Here is a 25,078-nt window from a genome sequence, read left to right as displayed (position 1 = left end):
TGATGACAGGAGATATTTCGTCTTGTCCTCATTCACCACCAGACCCATACGCTTCGCTTCTTTATCTAGTCTGGAAAACGCAGAACAAACGGCGCGGTTGTTGCTTCCGATGATATCAATATCATCGGCATACGCCAGGAGCTGTACACTCTTGTAGAAGATTGTACCCTCTCTATTTAGTTCTGCAGCTCGTATTATTTTTTCCAGCAATAGATTGAAGAAGTCGCACGATAGTGAGTCACCCTGTCTGAAGCCTCGTTTGGTATCGAACGGCTCGGAGAGGTCCTTCCCGATCCTGACGGAGCTTTTGGTGTTGCTCAACGTCAGCTTACATAGCCGTATTAGTTTTGCAGGGATACCAAATTCAGACATCGCGGCATAAAGGCAGCTCCTTTTCGTGCTATCGAAGGCAGCTTTAAAATCGATAAAAAGATGGTGGGTATCGATTCTTCTCTCTCGGGTCTTTTCCAAGATTTGGCGCATGGTGAATATCTGGTCCATTGTAGATTTTCCAGGCCTAAAGCCACACTGATAAGGTCCAATCAGTTCGTTGACGGTGGGCTTTAGTCTTTCACACAATACGCTCGACAAAACCTTATATGCGATATTGAGGAGACTTATACCACGGTAGTTGGCGCAGATTGTGGGGTCTCCCTTCTTATGGATTGGGCAGAGCACACTAAGATTCCAATCGTCAGGCATGCTTTCTTCCGACCATATTCTACAAAGAAGCTGATGCATGCACCTTATCAGTTCTTCGCCGCCGTATTTGAATAGCTCGGCCGGTAATCCATCGGCCCCCGCCGCTTTGTTGTTCTTCAAGCGGGTAATTGCTATTCGAATTTCTTCATGGTCGGGTAATGGAACATCTATTCCATCGTCATCGATTGGGGAATCGGGTTCGCCATCTCCTGGTGTTGTACATTCACTGCCATTGAGCAGGTCGGAGAAGTGTTCCCTCCATAATCCCAGTGTGCTCTGGACATCCGTTACCAGATTACCTTCTCGGTCCCTACATGATAATGCTCCGGTCTTGAAACCTTCTGTTAATCGCCTCATCTTTTCATAAAATTTTCGAGCATTACCCATGTCGACCAGCTTTTCAAGCTTTTCATACTCACGCATTTCGGCCTCTTTCTTTTTACGTCTGCAAATGCGTCTCGCTTCCCTCTTCAGTTCTCGATATCTATCCCACCCCGAACGTGTTGTGGTCGATCGCAATGTTGCGAGGTAGGCAGTCTGTTTTCTCTCCACTGCGGAACGACAATTCTCATCGTACCAACTAGTTTTTTGGCGTTGCCGGAGACCAATTGTTTCGGCTGCAGCGGTATGCAATGAGTTTGAGATGCCGTTCCACAGCTCCCTTATATCGAGATGCTGATGAGTGCTCTCCGAGAGCAGGAGTGCAAGTCGAGTAGAAAATCGTTCGGCTGTCGGTTGTGATTGCAGCTTTTCGACGTCGAACCTTCCTTGTGTTTGTTGACGGGCGTTCTTTGCTGCACAGAGGCGAGTGCGTATCTTTGCTGCTACTAGATAATGGTCCGAGTCAATGTTTGGTCCTCGGAGCGTACGCACGTCTAAAACACTGGAGACATGTCTTCCGTCTATCACAACGTGATCGATTTGATTGCGCGTGTTTCGATCAGGGGACAGCCACGTTGCTTGATGAATTTTTTTATGCTGGAATCTGGTACTACAGACAACCATATTTCGGGCCCCAGCGAAGTCGATCAGCCTCAGGCCGTTTGGCGATGTTTCGTCATGGAGGCTGAATTTTCCGACTGTTGTGCCAAAGACACCTTCTTTACCCACCCTGGCGTTAAAATCGCCAAGCACGATTTTGACATCGTGGCGGGGGCAGCGCTCATAGATGCGTTCTAGGCGCTCATAGAAAGCATCTTTGGTCGCATCGTCCTTCTCTTCCGTTGGGGCGTGGGCGCAAATCAGCGATATGTTGAAGAACCTCGCTTTGATGCGGATTGTGGCAAGACGTTCATCCACCGGGGTGAATGCCAGGACTCGGCGACGTAGTCTCTCTCCCACCACAAATCCAACACCGAATTTGCGCTCCTTTATATGGCCGCTGTAGTAGATGTCACAAGGACCCACCTTCTTCCGTCCTTGTCCCGTCCATCGCACTTCTTGGACGGCGGTGATGTCAGCCTTTAGTTGTATGAGGACATCAACCAGCTGGGCAGAGGCACCTTCCCAATTAAGAGTCCGGACATTCCAGGTGCATGCCCTCAAATCATAGTCCTTTATACGTTTGCCGTGGTCGTCATCAAAAGGGGGGTTTCTCATCCGAGGCCTGTGTTTCTTATTCACTGGTTATTCGTTTTTATGTGGTGGGTCCCAAGCCCTACGCACAACCGCACAAGCGGGCTTCGCCTTCTCACTTTAGCTCGCCTCCAAACGGATGTCTGTTAGCTACCCAGGGGATACTTGGTCTAAAACCGGAAGTCGTGAGCTGCTTGAGTCATATGCAAAAGAATCGTTCCTGGCCACTCCCAAGTGAATGGCAATCAGAAACTTTCCTCACTTGCGTGAACTTCTACATATGACCCCATCCCCTCTGTTTATCTTGTGAACATTTATTAGCTATCATGTCACGAAATTTATATGTATGTGCAAGTGCATAAATAATGGAAATCAAAATATGTTCCGCTAAAATTTAATATTTTAAACTTAAGGTATAGGGTAACCCCGAAAAAATTTCTTTGTATTTATTCGCATGTTTGGAGGTGCACATGCATAAATATATTTTTATTATTATCTTCTGACGTTAAAAATGATAAGCGTTTGAAAAAAGAAGAAAACATGAGAATATGAAGCATGAAATCTTATATCTCAGAATTGGAGAAAATATACATATAATATTTATAATATAATACACGGAATATTTTAAATAATATCTAAATGTTTTGTGGATAAAAAGTTTATATTTTAAATTATTAAGTTACTAAAAAGGTTTCAAACAAATTATGGATTTCTGCAATGTAACAACGCAGTGAATTTTCCGATGTCAGTCGTTTATAAAAGGTAGCGTACGAAAGAAGTTACTGTTTTGTTTAAGAAAAATTAAGAAAAAATGCTTGTAAACATCTTAATTTTATCTTATATTTATTACAATTTATTATATTCAATAATTGTTAAAAATAAAAAAATAGTTGAGCTTTCAACAGCTTTGTACGTTTTTTTTTTTTAATTTTCATATCATCACTTAATCAGTCAGGATTTTATTCTTCACAGTAAGCACTTGTGTGTAGTCTTTCAAAGGCACACAACGTAGTAAAAATGCTGCTCAAGCTGCGAACAGATGTTTGGCTCTTTTTCCAATATTTGCAAATAATATAATTTTTTCAATAAATTCAAATGCATTCGTCACAAAATCGTCTGCTTAAAATATGCTTCTATTCGTATAAATTTATGTTTATCGGAACATATGTATGTATGTATAAATTATTACTAATTAAAGTGGATATTTTTAATTTCTGAACATTTGCGTCATTTTCTTTATTTGTAATGAGTTTATTCAATCTGTAGACTTAATTATTATGATTTGTCTTCGGTGTTGATTCTGCTGACCCGGACAAGATCATGTTGAAATTACTTAATAATATCTGTTCTCTTTAAGTACGAGTACGCTTCTTATCGCTTTTATTTTCAAATAATTGTATTATTTATGTAAACTTGGAAACATATTATTTTTTAGGAATTTTTTATTTCTATATACTTTTGGCAAATTATTTGTGAACAAACATGCATAAATTTATTCATCTTACCCCCTGTTTTCACTCAATAATGCGTAGCGGCACGTGAGTGGTGTGAGAATCGAAAAGCTAAACATAAACGAAATGCATTTTCCGACGATTAATTTTGACTGGATTACCACTATATGGATGTATATATGTACATTTATAGTTTTTGTGTTGTATTTATGAATGCACATTTGTATGAGTTTTGTTTATTATTGTTTCTTGTTTTACCATAAACAATTTAACGTGCTCGCTTTTATGCTTGCACAGATACCCTGCCGGAATGCTGAACCTAAGTGTATAAGGAACCGATTAAGTGAATACCAGCCCAATTGCACGTCGGTATACTTGTACTAATTGGAAAAAATGTGAAATAATAAAAAATTGAAAATATTTATTTAAAAATTTATTGAGCAGTAAGATTTAGCTGAAATTAGCAAAAATAATCTTTAAAGTAAATACATAAAAAAAAAATAAAAAATTTATAAAGTTTTTATTTACATATATATTTTATAGCATAATTAAAAAATGTTGGAATCCTTATTTGAAAGCTTAACACTCTAATCCACGCTTGAGGAAAAAATTAAATAGATACAAAAATTTCTCAACTATGTTGGTGCTCCGATTATCTTGCCAGACTTCTACTTATACATATACTGCTTGCGTTATTCGCAATGTTTAAATTACGTAAAATGCATAAGTCAACTATACAACTGTATACTTTGCCGCTTTACTGCTCCTACAGTTTAACTTCTGTATTGGCTGCCGGCTGAAAGATCGTTAAGACGATTATACGTACATGCATACATATAGCAGCGTCATTTATTCAAGGAAAACACAGAAAATTTTACCTACAGCGTGTGTATATGTTTATTTGCCATTAAATGTTCCAATTTCTTGCGCCAGCTATTTTTTCCATTTCACATTGCTAACTTTTATTACGTTTGCTGCGATACATTGTTTCTAGATTGTTATTAGTTACGAGCATTTTATTTGCTTTTAAGTTTGTCTACTTGTAGTTAATTATTCTTTCTTCTATTTCTTTCTAAATATTTGTTTCGATGCTGTTTGCACATTTGTTGACCTGCTTTTTCATTAATTTCTAAGTTCGAAATTTATTTGTCAATTTGCAAACGTCGTGGGCGTCAATTAGTATGTAGATATGTACGTAAATGCAGTAGTATAAAACCAACTCATAAAAAGTAGGCACAGAACTGTGAATTACCCGTCGACGTCTACAATTATTACAAATTATTTGTGGGTATCTGTGCAGCGATAAAATATATATGTACATGTCTACATATGTATTTCGTTCAATTGAGCTTCTCGAGTTTCTATTAATTTTTATTAAGAGTGTATTGTCATATTGTTTTTTTTTTTAATTTTTTATTATATCCATCGCAAGCCATATACGCGACATGTATTGTCTCAAATGGCTGTTAAAGGTTGAAAAACATAAATTTTACATTATATATTGTGTACAAGTAAAATATTATAGATTTTCTAATATGCTAAAATTATAACCTATACATTTTAATCCTAGCATAGTAAGTTTGTTCCATTTTATAAAATTTCAAAGTTTCTACAAGCCCGGCATATGGAAGAAACATCCTATGAACAGTCTGCTAGAAGACTTGTTGAAACGTGAAAAATACGTGATTATCTAAGGCAAAATATACTAAAAAAACTGACAGCCTTTGTCTAAAATACATAAATTATCTAATGAATCACTCAGCTAAAAGAAATAACGAAAGGGGTTTTGATGAGCAATAGCAATTTAAGAAATATTAAGCAATAATAGCAGCTCTATTCTAAAACATTTTCTAATTAAAGCCTTTGGACATATTTTCTGAACCAAAAAAAAAAAATTGTTTGTCCGAAGTATTTAATGTACTGTACAACTGTTCTACACTTTATTCAACCACCTGCTCAAAACGAATCTAACCTCTTTTTGTAATTTAATAATAATTCCTAATGAGGCTTGTTTATTTATCTACACAATGAAAGATATACAAATCTTCATATGATTATATATATAAAAATCACAAGCATATTAGAAAATATCTTATACGCAACATTCTTAACTCCCTATTACAAAAAATACGCCACTTAACATTCATAAGTACTTTATTGTACATAGTTAAGGTGTCTGCAAAGAACTCAACTTCCTCCCACTTGAACACACGCACACAATACTTAGTCACTAGCTTTGTGCGCGCTCTTTCTTATAAGGCATTGCTCTTAGTGCTTCAGTCATGCGTTAACAACTATTAATATGCAAATGTGTACACACAGACTAACTAACATACTCAGTTCGTATGATAAATACAAATTTTCTTCAATAACAATAAACTATATAAGATTGTAAGTGTATGTATGTATATGTGTTTGTGCGAGCTTCTGTAAGGCTGTGCGAGCACATTAATGTACTTGAACTATAATGACTTGCCGTTGAATAGCGTTAAATCGTATCGAAGGCAATAATAATAGACAGCAATAATAGTAAGAAAGCAGCAAACAAGTAAGACACACAAACACACACACACATCCACTCTTACACACACACAAACGTTCATATTGATAATCATACCGAGACTAACGCCAACAATAGTTACTCATACGCCAGCGCATACTTAGCTTGCATGCATGGAAACGCAGCAGACAGCAGTTGGTTGCATACACAGTGGCAAATACATATGTACACACATACATATTTACGTATTGTTTAGTAGGTGTGCCAAGCAGCAGACATGCCAACAGTGGCGCACAATAGATAAATATGGATGGACGGACAGACAAAGCGACAGACAATTGTTCGTTGACTCTTTGGTAGAATTTGTTGCTTTTTTGAAATTCATCGTTTTATATTTCTTCTGCTATTCTAGGTGTTGGCAAGTGTGCATTTTCGTTGTTTATGTTATGTTTTTTTTTTTTGTAATTGTTATTGTTGGCGAATCACAAAAAATTTGTTTGTTTTCTTATTCTTGGCCAGCTGCTTCGTATTTTGACTACCAGCAGCAGAATGCGTTGCTTTCAACTTTTTATTGTAGTTGTTGTAGTTGTATTTTTCACTTGGTTTACGGTATGTTGTTGTATTTTCATCTAATCTAATTTTAGTTTCTATTCAGGAAAAACGTCATCAAGCAAAGCACACGCGCACGTACTAAATGTATAGCGTATACACAGTACATACATATATGTATGTATGTACATATGCGATCACAAAAACAATAGCAACATAAATGTGTTTAATGCTGTTATGCTTCTAATTGAAATTGTAGTTTTTAATTGAATTAAAGTGAATTTACTTTGTGTATTTAGTTCGGATGTCAACTGAGTATGTTTTAAACGCGCTGTTGACGTTGCACACATACACATACACACAGCCAAACACGCAGGCAACACGCAAACTTTTCATGAACTTTCGCCCTTTCTGCGCTCACTCTCCAGCTGCTTTGTCGTCGCGCTCAATGCACTAATCATTGGCTTTGTTCTTTGTTGTACACTCAGTATGTTGTTGTAGTCGCCAGCAGTTGTCAACTTACGGGTTGTTGGCTTGCTTAGCTAAGCATTTGCGCCATTCTCCTACTCTTACTTCGCCAGCGCGATTATACTATATCTAAGTTCATATCCGCCCCTGTCGTCTATTGCTCGCCCACGTGCCAATTTGTAATTTTAAGCGCCTGTCATCGGATTTCCAGTGTCACTTTCCTTGTTTGCTATGTCAATACTTCTATTTTTGTGCTTTTTTGTTGTTGTTGTCTTTTACTTATTCCTTTTCAATAGTTGGTTGGCGGAAGCGTGTATACTCGTATTTCCTTTTTGAATGTCGCTTCGGTTAGTGATAAGTTTTTGGAAAAACTAATTATCAAGCTGAGAAAAAGTTAAAATGTATGTTCTTTGCGCAAATTTGAGTGCTGCTTATATCCTAACCTAAATTAACCTATAGTAGTTTAGTTTGCCTTTGCCTGTCAAACATCCAGGGCTTATGCTTCTATTTTTTTAGTATGCAGCTTGATGTTCTCCGGTTAATATCCAAACCAGCCAGTTCATCTGGTTCGTTGAAACTAGTGCTGCCGAGATATTTGAGCCTCAGTCTAGCAAAGTGAAGGAAAAAGTGTCTAGATGTTTTAATCCCGCCTTCTTCCATGAACATTGTCAACTTGCATCCTGAAGGAAAGATGTTTAACCTCACGGCATGTGAGCCCATTGGACAGTGTCCAGTAAGAACCCCTATCATTGCGATCCACTCTGGGCCAAAATAATCTCGCAGTCACGCAAGTGCTGTTCCGTAACCACCGCCTACCGAGCTCGTGCGAGTTTTCCAAGTTCTAAGTTTTTTGGGATCCAGTCGAAGAAGCAGCCAAGAATTTCGGAGTGTCTCACGTTCAATACGAATACCCGCTATGTCAATGGGGGTTATATGTAGGATGATGCCATTATCGGTGTAGTCTGTAGTGCCTCACAGATGCTAATAAGAGCCGCTCTATGCACTCGTTCCAGCGAGTCCTTTGCGATTGTAATTTTGTCGGCTTAACTACGGTTTCGTAAAGCCAAACCACCTCCTTTGCTGAGAGACTCCACTTCGTCGTGGTTATTCGATTTAATTTTTTGCTAGCACGCGTGTCATACAAATGCGAAATTTGAAAATATCATTTATTGGACTTCTTCTTAAATTGTTAAAATGCAAAATTATGCAAATCTTTAATTTGTTTACAAAAGCTGTTTTGTATAAATATTGCACACATTACTCTTAAAAAAAATAATACCAAAAGTAAGTGTAAATAAAACAAAAATATCTCTAGAGATAAGATTAATGCAATGCCAACAGTGCTGAATGGTTGAAGAAGTAAAATAAAGTATAAAATCCATTTAATTTTCCATTTCTCAGAAATTATTTTAGATTTTTTAACACTGACTGTCATGTTCATAGTTAAAGTCTTCGAAAGATGTTTACTGAAAGTCCACTGAGTATGAGTAATGAGGCTAAAATAGCATTTCAACTGCTTTTGCAATTCAAAAGTTGTATATGTATATACACAAATGCAGGCATTAAACTACGCGTTCTTGTAAAAACTATAATGTTCACATTCTTAACTATTGCGAATAATTGCATTGCTCTCTACCCTCAATTAATTAATTTGTTTACATACATTCGTATATATTCTATGTGCATGTATCGCTGAATGCCTTTCAACTTCAATCAAAGTAAATATCTTAATGAAATAAGTGTTATACTCATTTAATACCGCTGTGGCAGCCATTATCTACGGGCTAACTAACACGATAGTGAGTTCCATGTGTGCCCTATGTGACCGCTGAAATTAGAACGCCTTCAATGCGCTGGCTCATCCACGAAAAGGGTGTGCGTTCTTGCTACAAAAAAGCGGTCATTCTGATAAGTCAGTGATTTTTTCATTGAAACGTTTTTATTCTACTCAATTTTTTTATTATTTTAGCCGATAATTACTGATACTACATATAATCGGAGAGAGTGTATTGGAAATGTGAGTGTTTCGTGCGTTGTCTTGATATTTTCTGTGGCGTGAGGGATAAAGTGATTACTCGTTACTTTGCTTGTAAATTCGAACCGGTAAAAGCTACTAAAACCATTTTGAGGTCAAAGTTCAAGAAAGATGTTATCCATTCGATAAGTTGAGATGACTAGCTCTTGAGGTCTTGTAATAAAATAAATTTTCGATAATTTTTGTCTTATATTTTTTGGGCTCTAACGCTAAATCACTCTTGACAACAGGTGATACTTTGGACTGACTAGGTAATTGAAAAATAAAGTCCTCTCTCGATGAACAAAAACCAAATTTTACAATTCCCTCATCTCTCCCGTACTGCTTTATGGTGCGGAAGATTTACGGTCCCTTAAACATTAGCGAATAAAAAGACAGTGGCTACGCTGGCTAGCTCATGTTTTTCGAATGGACGAAAGCGCTCCAGCTTCGAAAGTGTTCGATGAAGTACCCGCTGGTGGTAGCCGAGGAAGACATTCCGTTGGAAAGACCAAGTGGAGAAAGACCTGACAGCACTTTGGATTTCCAAGTGGCGTCAGACTGCCAGCAGGAGCAACAAATGGCGCACTGTTGTATACTCGGCTATAATCACGTCAGCGGTTCTTACGCCAACTAAGAATAAGAAGATTTATGGGCTTAATGTAGTTTAGCTTCGAAGAGTGGAAGTAGAAAATGTCATTTCTCAAGCCGTTCTTTAACTGTATTTAGGTTTTTACAAAGCTCTCCTTTCTTTATTGGCTTCATATACGAATGTTAACAGCAGCAGAATTGCATTTAGACTTCAACGTTGCATTTTTCGTTCCGAAATCCATCGCCCTATCGAAATGACCTCGTCTAATGTTGCAAGCCGGGCCCTATCTTAATAGCGAATTCTAATTTCTCCTCAACCAACCGAGCGCGCCAAACTCAAAGCACAATTCCTTGAAGCGTGTAATCATTCGGTGCAAAATGACTTACTGCGGGCGACTATGCTACCCAGCGGATGCACCGCAGCGGCGTTTACACATAACTTTGGGGTGCATTTTTTCCTCTCTAAGCTGGTGCCACATGCTGTTGGCTGGTGATTGCTGACTGCCTCGCGACAGTGGCGTCGTCACGCCACACTGCGCTTAAGAAGTTAAAAGCGCGATTACAACCACTGCAACACATACATATACATACATAAATGTAGGGAGAAAAGAGTGTACATATGTATGTAAGCGTTCATCAGAGTTTGCGTGCAATTTCAATTCGCTTTGGTGCAGCCACTTTACCAATACACACTTAAGCACACACGCCTACAAATGGCAGACGTTCAAGCCAAATTGCAATAGTTCTTAGCGTGTAACTTAATGCCGGGAGGTAGTTAGCGAGCAGTTGTGAACTGTTGGCATGTGCCACACTATGTGCAACATTAGATACACACATACATTCAAACAAACATATTTACCTATGAATTTCTTTGTATATATCGTGTATTGTAAGAAAATTGTCGATAAGTAACAAACTACTTAAAAAAGTCAATTTCATTGTAACGCTTCAAGAAGTGAGCTAACAATTTGAAAATGTTGTCGATAGCAGCAATAACAACAAAACCGGAAGAACTTTGCAAAACAAAAGCCAATATTTCACCAACGTAAATGATAGTGGTGAATATGTACTTGTACTAGTAGAGAGTGGCTTGCAGAGTTCTAACAAAAAAAAAAAACAAAAACCAAAAAAAAAAACTCGGAACAAAGTGTGGCAAAAAGTTATGTGGCAATATTGCAACCTACTTTGTGTGTTGACTTGACAGAAAAAATGCGAAAAAGCATTGGTGCATACGCAGCCAAGCGCACCAGCGCAGATCACGCGTCTAAAGTCGGCCATCAAATGGTGGATTTACAACAGCCGTCACACTCTGTCAATCACCGGCTGCCACATGCTAAAGTAAAGGGTGAAAGGATGGTCGGTTTTTGCTATGAAAATGGAAGCTTTTCTTTTGTGTAGAATCCAGTTGCGTTTACGCGTAATAGGGACGCAGTGACATGAAAATGTTGCACGCAGGAAGAAAGGTGGTTTTGTTGGGTTGGCATCGATACTTGCGACGTATGTAGGTGGTCAAGCAAATATTATAGAAGGTGGAAAGGAAGATCTGTGGATCAGTATAAATATCAGAACTCATGATTAAAGTTTTTTTTTGTAAAATTGTTGAAAAAAAGGTAGAGATTAGTTTCGTGACACAACAGGAGTTTAGATTTTCTGCTAAAACTATTTCGAGAAGATAGTTTAAATATTTTGTTTGAAGAAGTAATATCATAATAATGCATTCCGTTCACTTCGGTGAATTTGGATAACATTTTTCTGTAATAACTTTTCTTAATATGTATATACGAAATCAACTATAAAATGATCCTGATCTTGATCTTATCTGATTTCATTTGACAGATGAGTCGACTTCGGAATCAACGTAGAAGCCAGATTTATAGATTATAACAAGTAAGGAAGGGCTAAGTTCGGGTGTAACCGAACATTTTATACTCTCGCAATTTATTTATTTAACTTAATTAATATTATATAATACACAATTTGACCTACATATTCGTCATATATATTGTATAAAGTCCATTGAAAGTTGGAAACCCTAATATTAGGTTAGAAGCACCGAGGTCCTCATGTTCGATATATGGGGCTTTGAAAACCTATGGTCCGATTTCGGTGATTTTTAGAAATGGGCTGCCACACTATAAATACAGTATTTGTGCAAAGTTTTGCACCGATATCTTCACTAGTGCTTACTTTATATATTGTAAAGTAAACGATTCAGATCATCTTCTAAGTTCTGGTATATAGGAAGTAGGCGTGGTTGTGATCCGATTTGGACAATTTTCAAAACATATTATTGGGAGGTAAGGAAACTATTACAAATCAAGTTTCATTGAAATCGGTCGAGTAGTTTCTGAGATATGGTTTTTGACCCATAAGTGGGCGACGCCACGCCCATTTTCCATTTTGTAAAAAAATCTGAGTGCAGCTTCCATCTGCCATTTCTTATGTGAAATTTAGTGTTTCTGACGTTTTTCGTTGGTGAGTTAACCCACTTTTCGTAATTTTCAACCTAACTTTTGTATGGGAGGTGGGCGTGGTTATCATCCGATTTCTTTCATTTTTGGACTGTATTAGGAAGTGGCTAAAAAAACGACTGCAGAAAGTTTGGTTTATATAGCTTCATTGGTTTGCGATATATATAAATAATTTGCGGGCGGGACCACGCCCACTTCCCCAAAAAAATTACATCCAAATATGCCCCTTCCTGGTGCGATCCTTTATTCCAAATTTTACTATTATAACTTTATTTATGGCTTAGTTATGACACTTTATGTGTTTTTGGTTTTCGCCATTTTGTGGGCGTGGCAGTGGACCGATTTTGCTAATTTTCTAAAGCAACCCTCTCACGGTCCCATGGAACATGTGTTCCAAGTTTCATTCATCAAAAGTTATTTGAAAACTTTGTTCTTGATAGTACCACAACTACATTCGTTCGATTAAAGAATTTTTCGTGCAGTTTTGTATTTACTAAATGTATACATATGTATATCAATCCCGAAATGGCAAGACTGCTGCCACTGTCACGCGTCTTTTGGCCCTGAGGTCACTTGCTTTCACTTGTCAACGCCTGCAGTAGTGACTTTTACTCCCCACCCGCACTTCAGAAGTTTTACTTTGTAAAACATGGTTTAAATGTTGTTATTTTTGTGTTGGTGATTGCAATAACTAGATATCACCATCATGCCAAAACGCGCTTCTCCGATGCTTACGCGCAGTTATTCGCATTCTCCACTTAATGGACGTTACACGTCGCAGCCAATGGCGCCAACGCTCAAGAACTCTGTCGCATGCATGCGCTGAGTAGGCCAAATAGTACATGCATTTGTGTGTATGTAAATGAAGCAGTTGCGTTATAAAGCAAAAGCTGTTGGTTGCAGGTGGTTGAACTCATTGCTCAGCTATTTATGCATTGCTCTTCGCTTGTCGCTTTCTGTGTCTTTTTTGTTTTGTGCATTTTACTCATCGTGGTGGTTGCAGTCAAGACATGCACTCCAACGCCGCCACTCACATGGACGCACACTCCTATGTAGGTACATATATAACGGGTGATTTTTTTGAGGTTAGGATTTTCATGCATTAGTATTTGACAGATCACGTGGGATTTCAGACATGGTGTCAAAGAGAAAGATGCTCAGTATGCTTTGACATTTCATCATGAATAGACTTACTAACGAGCAACGCTTGCAAATCATTGAATTTTATTACCAAAATCAGTGTTCGGTTCGAAATGTGAAATCCGCTTTTTTATCGACAAATTTTGTTCAGCGATGAGGCTCATTTCTGGTTGAATGGCTACGTAAATAAGCAAAATTGCCGCATTTGGGGTGAAGAGCAACCAGAAGCCGTTCAAGAACTGCCCATGCATCCCGAAAAATGCACTGTTTGGTGTGGTTTGTACGCTGGTGGAATCATTGGACCGTATTTTTTCAAAGATGCTGTTGGACGCAACGTTACGGTGAATGGCGATCGCTATCGTTCGATGCTAACAAACTTTTTGTTGCCAAAAATGGAAGAACTGAACTTGGTTGACATGTGGTTTCAACAAGATGGCGCTACATGCCACACAGCTCGCGATTCTATGGCCATTTTGAGGGAAAACTTCGGAGAACAATTCATCTCAAGAAATGGACCCGTAAGTTGGCCACCAAGATCATGCGATTTAACGCCTTTAGACTATTTTTTGTGGGGCTACGTCAAGTCTAAAGTCTACAGAAATAAGCCAGCAACTATTCCAGCTTTGGAAGACAACATTTCCGAAGAAATTCGGGCTATTCCGGCCGAAATGCTCGAAAAAGTTGCCCAAAATTGGACTTTCCGAATGGACCACCTAAGACGCAGCCGCGGTCAACATTTAAATGAAATTATCTTCAAAAAGTAAATGTCATGAACCAATCTAACGTTTCAAATAAAGAACCGATGAGATTTTGCAAATTTTATGCGTTTTTTTTTTTTAAAAAGTTATCAAGCTCTTAAAAAATCACCCTTTATTTATATGTAGAGAGATTAGTGCAATTGCCGGCGTTTGTTGGCGCCTATAACATTGATTTTCAATAAATGCAGCCACGAATTGAGGTCATTAGGATCAAATTATGAAAGCACATACCTGTATATACATATGTATATATGTACATAGTTTATTGCGGTTGCAAATGCAGCTATAACAAAGTGGTGGCGGTTAATAAAATAAAAATGCGCTTTGCTTTTTTAATATCCTTCTCTGTAATAATAACGTAATATTATTACCTTTAATAGGAATAAGGACATTCATGGGCATGTGTGCATACATATTTGTAACCACTTTCATTGATAGCGAGAGTGAAATATCATTTGATTATACGTGAATGCATTTCAGTCTACACAAGTAAATATGGGTCAGCACTTTTTCTTCTAGAGTATGTTGTCGTATTGTTTTGAGGACTCTAAGTGATTCGCACATGCAATTAAAGACCTTATCTGTGGGGGTCTAAAGCGAGAGACATGCTTCTAATGAGGTCAATTAGTAGATACTATTTTTAGATTTTAGTATCATTTTATAGCATTAAAATAGTGAAATGTTGTTTTATTTTGTGCTTATATGAATAAGTCCGACTCTCGCCCTTGTTTACCGGAGTTTGAATCTTTTCAGGGAGTTTGTTTCAACAAAATAACTGTTTGTTCGTCAAAATGCAACTCTGCAGCGGTTATTCACCATGAAAGGTACATTCAATAAAACTTGTACTTGACTGTTCTCATCAGCCGATCCATTTGAATATTGTTTCATTGAGTTTAATGCATTAAAATTTAAACTCTACAAGCCATTCATAATATATGTACATAGATATAAAGTTAAATCCATGCATTTCAAGTTTTTTCTGGAAATATTCATTGACAATGGAAATTTTATCTATTCTTGTGAGTAATCTTTATTATGGCTAGCTATCTAACTGATGATCCTTTGATCATATGATGAAACATATACAATAATGCAGAAAAACGATGACATGAATTTCTCTGCTTACGTGACTCAGATTCCTTTTAGATTTCCTTTTAGTTCACAATTTTTACTATCAGAAGTAATTACAATCGTCTGGTTTTATATACTGCTCCATTTTCCGCCAAACTTACGAAACGACAAAGAATCGGGTTTTGCGCTTACTCATGTCTTCTGATATCGGTTTCCCAATAATTAATGTTAACAGTCGGCACGTCTCGAAGTTTGCTGATCATACTACTCGCTAGTATAAGCTGCCAATCATCTCCAATAGCACTAACGAGTCGCTTGAGTCTATTCAAACGTCATCTTCTGAAATTATTAATATCATAAAAGAGCTGAATGTTGCCTTAACAGTGCTCTCCTTGCTCTTTAACGCTATTCTCAGTTTCGGGTACTATCCAATTTCATGGAAAAAGTCGCAGATCATCATGATAGACAAACCAGGTAAAGACTTGACACAGCCGTCTTCATACAGACCAATCAGTCTTCTACCCTTTCTTTCTAAAATATTTGAAAAGGTGTTACTATCAAAGATATCTCCTTTCCTCCATGAAAATAATGTAATACCAACGCACCAATTTGGTTTTCGTGCAAACCATAGCACTGTAGAACAAGTAAATAGAATTACTAACGAAATCAGAAGGGCGTTCGAGCATAGAGAGTACTGTTCTGCTATATTTCTAGATGTGGCTCAGGCGTTCGATAAAGTGTGGCATGACGGGCTTTTATATAAGATTAAAAAAAGCTTACCACTCGAAATGCATATCTTGGAGTCTTATTTAAAAAATAGAAAGTTTACTGTCAAAGTAGGAGACTTCATATCTGATGAACGACCAATAAGAGCTGGTGTACCGCAGGGCAGTGTTTTAGGACCAACTCTATACATAATATATACAGCAGACCTTCCAACAGCTAGTAATGTTTTGACATCAATTTTTGCGGATGACACAGCTTTAGTGACCCGAAACAAATGCCCAATTATAGCATCAAGAGTATTAGAAGAGCATTTGATTTTTGTCGAAGAATGGCTAGCCATTTGGCGTATAAATATGAATGAACAAAAGTGTAAGCACGTTACATTTTCGCTAAGACCAAAAATGTGCCCGGCAATAAAAATGAACAATATTCTAGCGCCTCAAGCGAATGAAGTTACCTATCTTGGTATTCACCTAGATATAAGGCTTACGTGGAGCAAACATATATCTAGTAAAATAACGTGCATGAAGATAAGAGCTGCAAATTTAAATTGGCTTTTAAATAAAAGCTCTAAACTTAGCTTAGACAACAAAGTGCTTTTATACAATACGGTCATAAAGCCGATTTGGATGTATGGCATTCAACTGTGGGGTATGACCTGTGCAACTAATATTGATATAATACAAAGGTTCCAATCGAAAATGCTTAGATCAATCACGTGCTCACCATGGTACATGCGCAATGAAAATATCCATAAAGATCTTGGTATTCTCATGGTAAGGAAAGAAGTAGAGAACAGCAGATTGAAATATATATCTAAACTCCGTGATCACCCAAACCCATTGGCTAATGCCTTAGTACATTCCTGCGATCAATCACGTCTAAAAAGAAGAGATATGCCAGCACACTGAAGAGCAACGTTTCACCAAAACAACTCAATCACTTGGTTGAGCTTGTATAGTTTTAATTAGAATTAAGATTTTATAACTTATTGTTAGGCTTCAAAGAGCAGATAAATAATACTCGTTGAGTCGTTGGACAAATTACTTGTGTTTCCGAGATGTAATAGATTCTCATAATTATGTTTAGAGTTTTTTTTTTAAGTCACAAAACTCTTTCTAAAAATAAATGAAGCCATTAAAAATTTTGAGGAAAGCATTAATATATATTCATTCGAAGCATTCACAATTCAATATAAATGTACCCGCTTTTAAGCCTTTTTTAATAACACATTCGTTCTCTTAATGAAAAATTATATTTAATCCAAAAATTATGTTTTCCACTTCCTTAATTCCCTTTATATATTGTTGCAAACGCGAGTATTTTCACTTTCTGCACAACAGCTGTTTCAATTTATTTCTGCCACCGCCCACCTACGCCACTTACGAACTCTGTGCCTCCGTCACTTAAAAGGTTCGCGCACCTTATTTGTTCGCTCTCTTTCGTCACTTTACCGACATTTATACATTTTTATTGAATTACAACGGTCGTTACGTTTATTATTGTCAATAATTTTCGGTGCGTTTGCACGCATACATACATACGCACGCACTTGAGTAATGAAGTGCCTAAAATATTTAAATTTTTGTTTTTTCATCTTAATATTCGTACATATGCATGTATATAGCAACACTGATGCATGCATTTTGTACGAGGAAGCCATTGCGCAATGAGTACATTTTGATTTTGTTGTTGTTGTTATTGTAGTTATTTTGCCATAAACAACACATGTGTTGGCTGATTACTACGCTCGAAAACAAATTCAATTCAACCACTTCAATTAAAGGCCTCCACAAACATCACTTTACTTATGCGCGCACAAATACACAATACATACATAAATACATATGTATGTACGTATGCCAATACTTATCACCACCGCATTTGATCTGAACTCCCTCTCCTCAAGTAGTTGCTTTCTGCTGCTGCCGGTGTGTTTTTGGCACAGGGGTGTTGTTCACTCATTGTCATTCAACCGTGTGAACCACGTAGGGAAGCAGTCAGCCAGTCAGCGTATAAGCGAGTGACAAATCATGTTTATGTTGAGATTTGTGTTTTCGTTTGTGTTGTTGTTAGTATATTTTGTGTGTTGACGATACGCGTATTGTTTGTGCGCGTGTTGTGAAGGGTCAGTGATGAATTTCAATCAGTGCACCCTTGTCGACCTTGAGTCAAGCATTGTCTAAATTAAAGTGTTTTCTTTACAATGCAACAACAACAGCAATAACAACAATGGGTTAAACAATAAATGCCCCATGTCGTTTGTTATTTTGGTGACATTCGGTGTATTATTACAAATACTGATACACATAAAAAATATGAGAACTCATCCAGCGGACATCTCCAGTTGTTATACTCTCGTTTAGTTAGATTTGTCCAACAGTGCGTTCAATTTGTAAAGGCATCATTCCATACTCGTACAGAAACCTACGTAAGCGGCATTGGTTGTGTGGGTGACTCAGACTCCCTTGTTGTGGTTTTGTAGCTGACAAATATAAAATTAAACGAATATATATTGTATGTACATAATTATAAATAATTCATATTATTGTTTAGTTAATTGACCTCAATAATATTGTAATTGGAATTGTGTGTAATTCATTTCAAGGAAAGAATACTTACTTTAAACATTAACCAAGTAAAGAAATATATATTTTGCATAGAGAAAGGTTCTGATATTTAACTTAATAATTGCGTAGTTATATTTGTTTGTAAGTGAAATTATCGATTCGCAAACGAGTTAACAAAAACCAATCATCATATAGCATATGGGCATTTCCGCCAGAAGGGCCACCACAGACAAAATATTAAACATTATTAGAATTACAAAGTTTTTGCATATTTTCATAGGAAAATATTTAAATTTATTTATATTAAATTAATTCATAACCAATTACGAGATATACGAAAGCCAAGTCGCATAGGAGCTATTTTTCTCATTTCGATTTTTCTACTGCATTTGTTTTTTCGTCAAAATTGTTAAAGAAACATTAGTGCGTTTCTGTAACTTTTCGTTATGCATAATAACGAACGATATATCGAATTCACTAGTATAACGAAGTGTAGTGTTTCTGTAAGTCTGGTGAAAAGCATTTTCGTTATTTCTTTCGTTATGATATTCGTTATTATATCATTAAAAAAATTGCAGTGATATTTTGCGCCAAAATAAAGATGAGCGAGGTAGCTGGAAAAATGTTGATGGTTTGTGTCGAGTTAAGATGACGTTGAGGCCGATCCGTTTGAAGAAAAGAGTTGTTTGTGTTTAAACGTTATAAATTCGTATATATTGAGTAAGTGTGTATTAACAATATGGGTTAATTGTTCTAAGTGTAATTAGTTATAATTTATTGTTAGTGTATCAAAATTTATATTGACCTGTGGTTTCTCTTTGTGATGTTTTGTGTTCTGTGTGAATTCCTCCTTCCTGAGTTGTGTTATGTTTAGACTCCTCTGTGTTGAATGTTTTCCTTCTTCTTTATTTATGTTGGATTGGGTTTTGTGTTTTTGGGAATTTCTCTTCTTTCACTTGAAGTATGTGTTTGAGTTTGCGTTTGGGTTTATGTTATTCTTAGTGATTTATTTTTCACCTTAAATTGTGTCTTTCGTTCACTTTACTTAAAAGCGCGGCTTTTTTGTATGTTCGTGTTGTGCACTTGTTCACTCCTTGTTTTTCTCTATGTTGTTGTGTAAAGGGTGATCAGTGATAGGTGAAGTTGGGGCGGTTTATCTCCTCTGCATTACCTATCCATTACTTTTTGGAGAGCAATGCAGAGGAGTATTTGTTTGGACTAAACAGTTTGTTTATGTTTATATTGTTTATATTATTAACAGAAAAAAGTAAGAAGTGGAAAAGGTACCAAACAACAAAAACAAAAATTTCTAGATTTATTGAAAAATCATAGAAATGTTGATAACGGACAATTTGGTGGCCCAAACAGCGGCAAAGCTGCTAATGCTGTTTGGGCAACTCTCACAGCGGAATTGAATGCATGCGGAGGAGCATGTAAAACCGTTGAGCAGTGGAAAAAGGTTCGTTCAGTATATTATATATAAACATATGCATGTATGTATATATATATATATGGAATAAACCTGTAGATGAAAAAAATCTGTAAAAATATAAACACATATGTACATACACAATATTTTTTATGTACCTATATAATGATTTTCTTACGTTTGTTTTATTTTGTTTTGTTCCTCTAAAGATGTTGGAAATTTAATGTATTTACACATTAATTTTCCTTCAATGATGTTTGTGACTTCTTTTACTGCACGACACACAACTGTCTTGCTTAATGAGCACACAAAATCTTGGCCAACGTCTCTCAAATATGATCCTGTCGCATAGTAATGAAGTGCTGCACTCATTCTTAATGATTTTGGGACAAACGCACGCCTTTCGCCACTTTTCATATGAGGACTTAGCTCTTGTAACAAGGCTATTGCGGGATCTTTTTTAAAACGGAATAGCTCTTCAAAGCGAGCTTCCGGCAAATGAAATGGGTCAGTTGTATCCCTCAGATGTCGCCGATGAACGCGTAACATATTCCGTTGGTCCTCCAATAAGGCAAATAATGCAGCAGCTATCATAATTTGATTCACTAAGAAATTATACCATTGATACTAAATTTATACATTCAAAATATATATATATAGTATATAAAATATTATTTGTACTTACGAATAAAAAAATAAGAGTAAACAAAACTTTTTTGCAGTAAACAAAACAAATATATTCGTGTACATTGACAGACGTTTATGCATTCATTTTAGTTATAGCACATTTTCTATAACATTGATAACGACTCACCACAACCATAACGAAAGGTGACTTTTCTGAGTTACAGAAACACTTCAAAAAAATTGTTCGCTATAAACCTTTCGTTACGCAAAAGTGATATTTCTTTCGATATTATAACGAAAAGTTACAGAAACGCACTACATATCATGTATAATTTTTTGCTTTGTGTAAAACCTTTATAAGGGTACAAAGAGCAAAATAAAATACATAAGAATGCATGCGATTGCAAATAACTGTAAGTTTTTGCTCTCTTATTATTCTATATTTTAATGTCCCGTGCGATATCAAAAAAAAAAAAACTTGTTCCCACTGCATCGCAAATATAATCAGCAAGCTCGCCAAATTTTGGGTATAAACCGTAAATTTTTATACAATTAAAATAAAAAAACCTTGTTTAAAAATCAGAAGATTTGTGGTTTTGGTAACTACTTAAAATTGGTCACGTGCAACATCATAGGTGTGGAATTTAAAAATTGAAAATTATTTTTTGTCTTATAAAATTTACTTAAGTATGTAAACAGATACATTTACATTAATTATTTACATATGAGCAAAAACCGCACTTTAAATTCCACTGAAATAGCTATTCAAATAGATTTTGGCGAAAATTATAGGCTTACAAATCAAAATAAGAGTGCTCATTTTAATAAGTTTGTCAGGAGAAAATCGTTTGCTTTTAAATCTGACAAGTTAGCGCATGATATATAATTTTCTTTTATTAACTAAAATTAAAAAATCCTAAATAAATCTAAAATATTTATTTTTTTAAGGTAACTGCTCTCAGTCTGGTTGATTTTATATACAAAATATAAACAAAATACTCTTCATTAGGATAGAATTTTTTTTTGCAAGGAGCCGACGATGGAATGGGAGCAGTTATCAAAAGAAAAGTCTAGCAGATAACGAAATCCAAAAATTTGAATACCCGAGGACAGCATTTTCTAAAAACAAAACTGTTTTTCACATTCATAATACTATTTTCATTTCATACTACAGAATTTTTGTTGTGTTTCTAGTTGGATATTAGTTAAAATAAATAAATAAATACATTTACTACTTTTTTAAGCCATTTTATTGGACTTGTTGTTATATAATTCCGTATTATAACAACAAAATCAACATAAATATTATGATGGAAAAAAATGTCCCGTGCGAATGTGGTAAATATTTAATTAAAAAAAACTATAAATTATTTTTGGGTAAAATTCATACCAATGGATGCCTTTAACCATTCACAACGCTCTTCAGTCAAAAACATTTCAATATTGCCTCACAATTCGCTGAAATCGCCGTTTTAATCGTTGTCCCCAAAAACGACTTCAATTTTTTGTCTCATGCGAATGCCTTGGTTTTTTTGCAATTATCTTGAAAATGTAAACCGTTCCAAAATCAACCTTAACACTAAATGTAGAGCTAATGAAGGGCTATTAAAAAATCTTACTGTCAAAATTAAAAAACATTTTAGTTCATATTTTTTTTTTAGTTGAAAGGTGTACGATTGTCACGTTCGACATGGCGGAAATGCCCATATTTGAAAAAAAAACAAAGAGTTTAAAAAATAACTCACTGTAGAGAACTAATAACATCCACTTCTAAAAATGAAAATATTGTTCGGTTCCGCTTGATTTTAGTCATCTATCTTCTTTTTGAGCAACAGTATCCATCCGATATCTTGTAGAGGGTTAAAAAATAGTGGTGATTCGAAAACTTTTAAAGGCTTTGGTAAATTTGAAATCTTCCATGAATTGTTTGTTTGTAATTAGACAATTTTATATATACATAGCCATAATCATGACCCAAGCTATAAACACACCTGAGCAGATATGTACGAGTATGAATATCCGCTGACCAATGCAATATTCAATTAAAATTCTCATCTTGTTTATTGCCATTTTCTTTTGCCTTCACTGTACATGCTATAAAATGCACTGACGGTATTTTTTGTTTTTGTTCAAATTTATTTTTATGTTTTCTTCGCTATTTAGTTTTAATTAAAATCAAATAACAAAACCAATTTCCTACGCGCAAACGCTAAATACATACGCGCTTGTCCTAATCGGCAAGTTGGCAGGGGCTTGCTACCTGGTCGGTGCTAATATCGGTTCCGCTCCGTTGCCGACAATAGTTCAGTCGTAGGCAGTCAGTCAGTCCATGTCACACACATGAAGGTTGCAAGAGAGCCGGCGGGAGTCGCCACAGCTGTTTTCTGACGTAGCGGTGGGCCGCGACACAGTTATAATCAGGTGCAAGAATTGAAAGAATTGTGGAAATAGGTGCAAAATAGGTGCGGCTCTCGTGCTCGCACTCACACTCTCACACTCCTTTCTTCGCGCGATTGCTTAGTCAAGCGTTGTTTTTATTTTTTTTTGAGCCACCTCGTGTTAATTCCCACTGGGTCACATTGGGCTTTGCGGTTTTGTGGAAGTGGAAGTGTTAATGAGCAAACACATGCATGTACATACATATGTATTCGTGTGTGTGGGTGTTGCTGCAGCGCTGCATGATATTCCCCAATGAATGTGTGGGTTCGTGTCGGCGTGGTTTCATTTCGTTCAAATTTTCATCAGCTGCTTTTTCGCGCTGTGTCGCCATGGGATACGTAGTTGCGCACATTAAGGACTGTGTATTCGATTCCGACTTGGTTAAGTGTTGCGAAAAATAGCGGAGACGGTTCGTACATACATATGTTTGTACATAGTATCTACTGCCTTCGGAAAGTCGTTGCGGATATGAAATTTCCCTCGCGCTCATAATTCGCTCTCCCACTCATTGCATTGATAGTGCTCGCCAGAGTTGCCACGCACTATTGATATGATTGTAGTCATTTAGAGTCATAATTATAGTACACACGCAGTTCAGAATCCGATAACATAAATTTGCAATTATAATTAATTAACACGATTTATTTTAGCAAATAAATCAATTTAGCAAATGCGCTAAAAACGTTTACGACTGTACTTACAATAAATTATCTTAACTGTTCATTTTGATTGATGGCAATTTTATATTTGCGAACTAATTAATTTGTATGTAATCGATTTCGGAAATAAACGCAATTGCTCTGGGTGATTCATAGTTAGATTTGTTGATATTATGAATAAATTAATACGGGACTGTACTTTTATTCTTCCTTGCTTAGACAACTTGTTGTTATTCAACGAAGGGAAGATCCTATCAGTTTTAAGTCAAATTCTTTTTGATGCTGTACTCTAAACAATACTCTACATCGTTTGCATTAAGGGCTTAAGTGGATTTCAGAGGTTGAAAATGTGGGTATTTTTAATTTTTTTTTTTAATATATATAGTCATATATTTAATTTAAACAATTCAGCATATTAAAAATTCAAAAAAGATATCATCGTGGACAGCATAACTCATTATTTTTCATCCAAAATGAATAACCGCAAACTCGGATCGATTTGTTAGTTGTGGATAATATTTTAAACATATTGTACTATTTAATAAAACAAAAATTTTGTTTCCAAATTTTGAAACCCACCTAACCCCTTAAATAAATATGTATAAAATAATAATTATTATTTATATTTTATATAATATATATATGTATTTTTATGATTAATTAATTTAAATTTAAGAGTTTTGAAAAAATGCTATACCAATCCTGCAAACTGTTTGTCTAGTGGCAACTCTGCTGCTAACCTCATTTATTCTACACCGACACAACACCCACTAATAACAGTAACCTATTTCTGTCATATGCAGTTTTCCGCTGCAACCTTCATTCATTTAATCAACCACAGCACAACTGCAGCAACATGTATATGTAAAAAAATCTGTGGCTTATGCGCTCTTCGCTATTTTGCTGCGACCCTTCACTTTGGAGTTTCCGATTGAATTATGTTTTATTGGAATATAGTTTGTAGTTCCGCTTCGTCACACACGCAACAGACATATCCTTCGCCGCATTTACAAAAAAATATGTGTGAGAATAGCGAGTTATTAATAAAATTTTAATCTGTTGAAAATAAATATTTGCGCACACAATTGCTGCTTCGTATAGTAAGTATCAGCCATCAGTATTGCAATATTGTGCTTAAATTTCAATTATCGCTTTCATTAGTTGTTTCGCATAGTTTCGTTAATTTGGCGCACAAACAAAAATTGCGAACTGCTGCTAATAGAGTTATCGCTACACTTGCCGATTTTTGCATTTACATACATACATACATACACTATCTAGTATCTCAAACTTGTGCTGCTGTGTTAAAACTAATCGTGTCTATCTTGCCCGCCTCGG

At 36.1% G+C, this 25,078-nt stretch overlaps 1 protein-coding gene and 1 long non-coding RNA gene across 7 annotated transcripts in view; one reads left to right on the top strand and one right to left on the bottom strand.

The window, feature by feature from the left end:
- LOC105210126 (PH and SEC7 domain-containing protein) overlaps positions 1-25,078 on the top strand; it is a 53,819-nt gene that overhangs the window by 8,526 nt on the left and 20,215 nt on the right. The gene's annotated exons all lie outside the window — the stretch shown is intronic.
- Positions 18,997-20,883, bottom strand: LOC128919958 (uncharacterized). Its single transcript, XR_008470071.1, has 2 exons — positions 20,701-20,883; positions 18,997-20,620 (listed from the first exon to the last, which is right to left on the bottom strand). It is a non-coding gene; the product is annotated as an uncharacterized LOC128919958 (long non-coding RNA).

Source organism: Zeugodacus cucurbitae, chromosome 2, assembly GCF_028554725.1.
Source record: "Zeugodacus cucurbitae isolate PBARC_wt_2022May chromosome 2, idZeuCucr1.2, whole genome shotgun sequence".
NCBI lineage: Eukaryota > Metazoa > Arthropoda > Insecta > Diptera > Tephritidae > Zeugodacus > Zeugodacus cucurbitae.
Note: the sequence above shows the minus strand (reverse complement) of the source record. Positions and strands in the feature narration are given on the sequence as shown.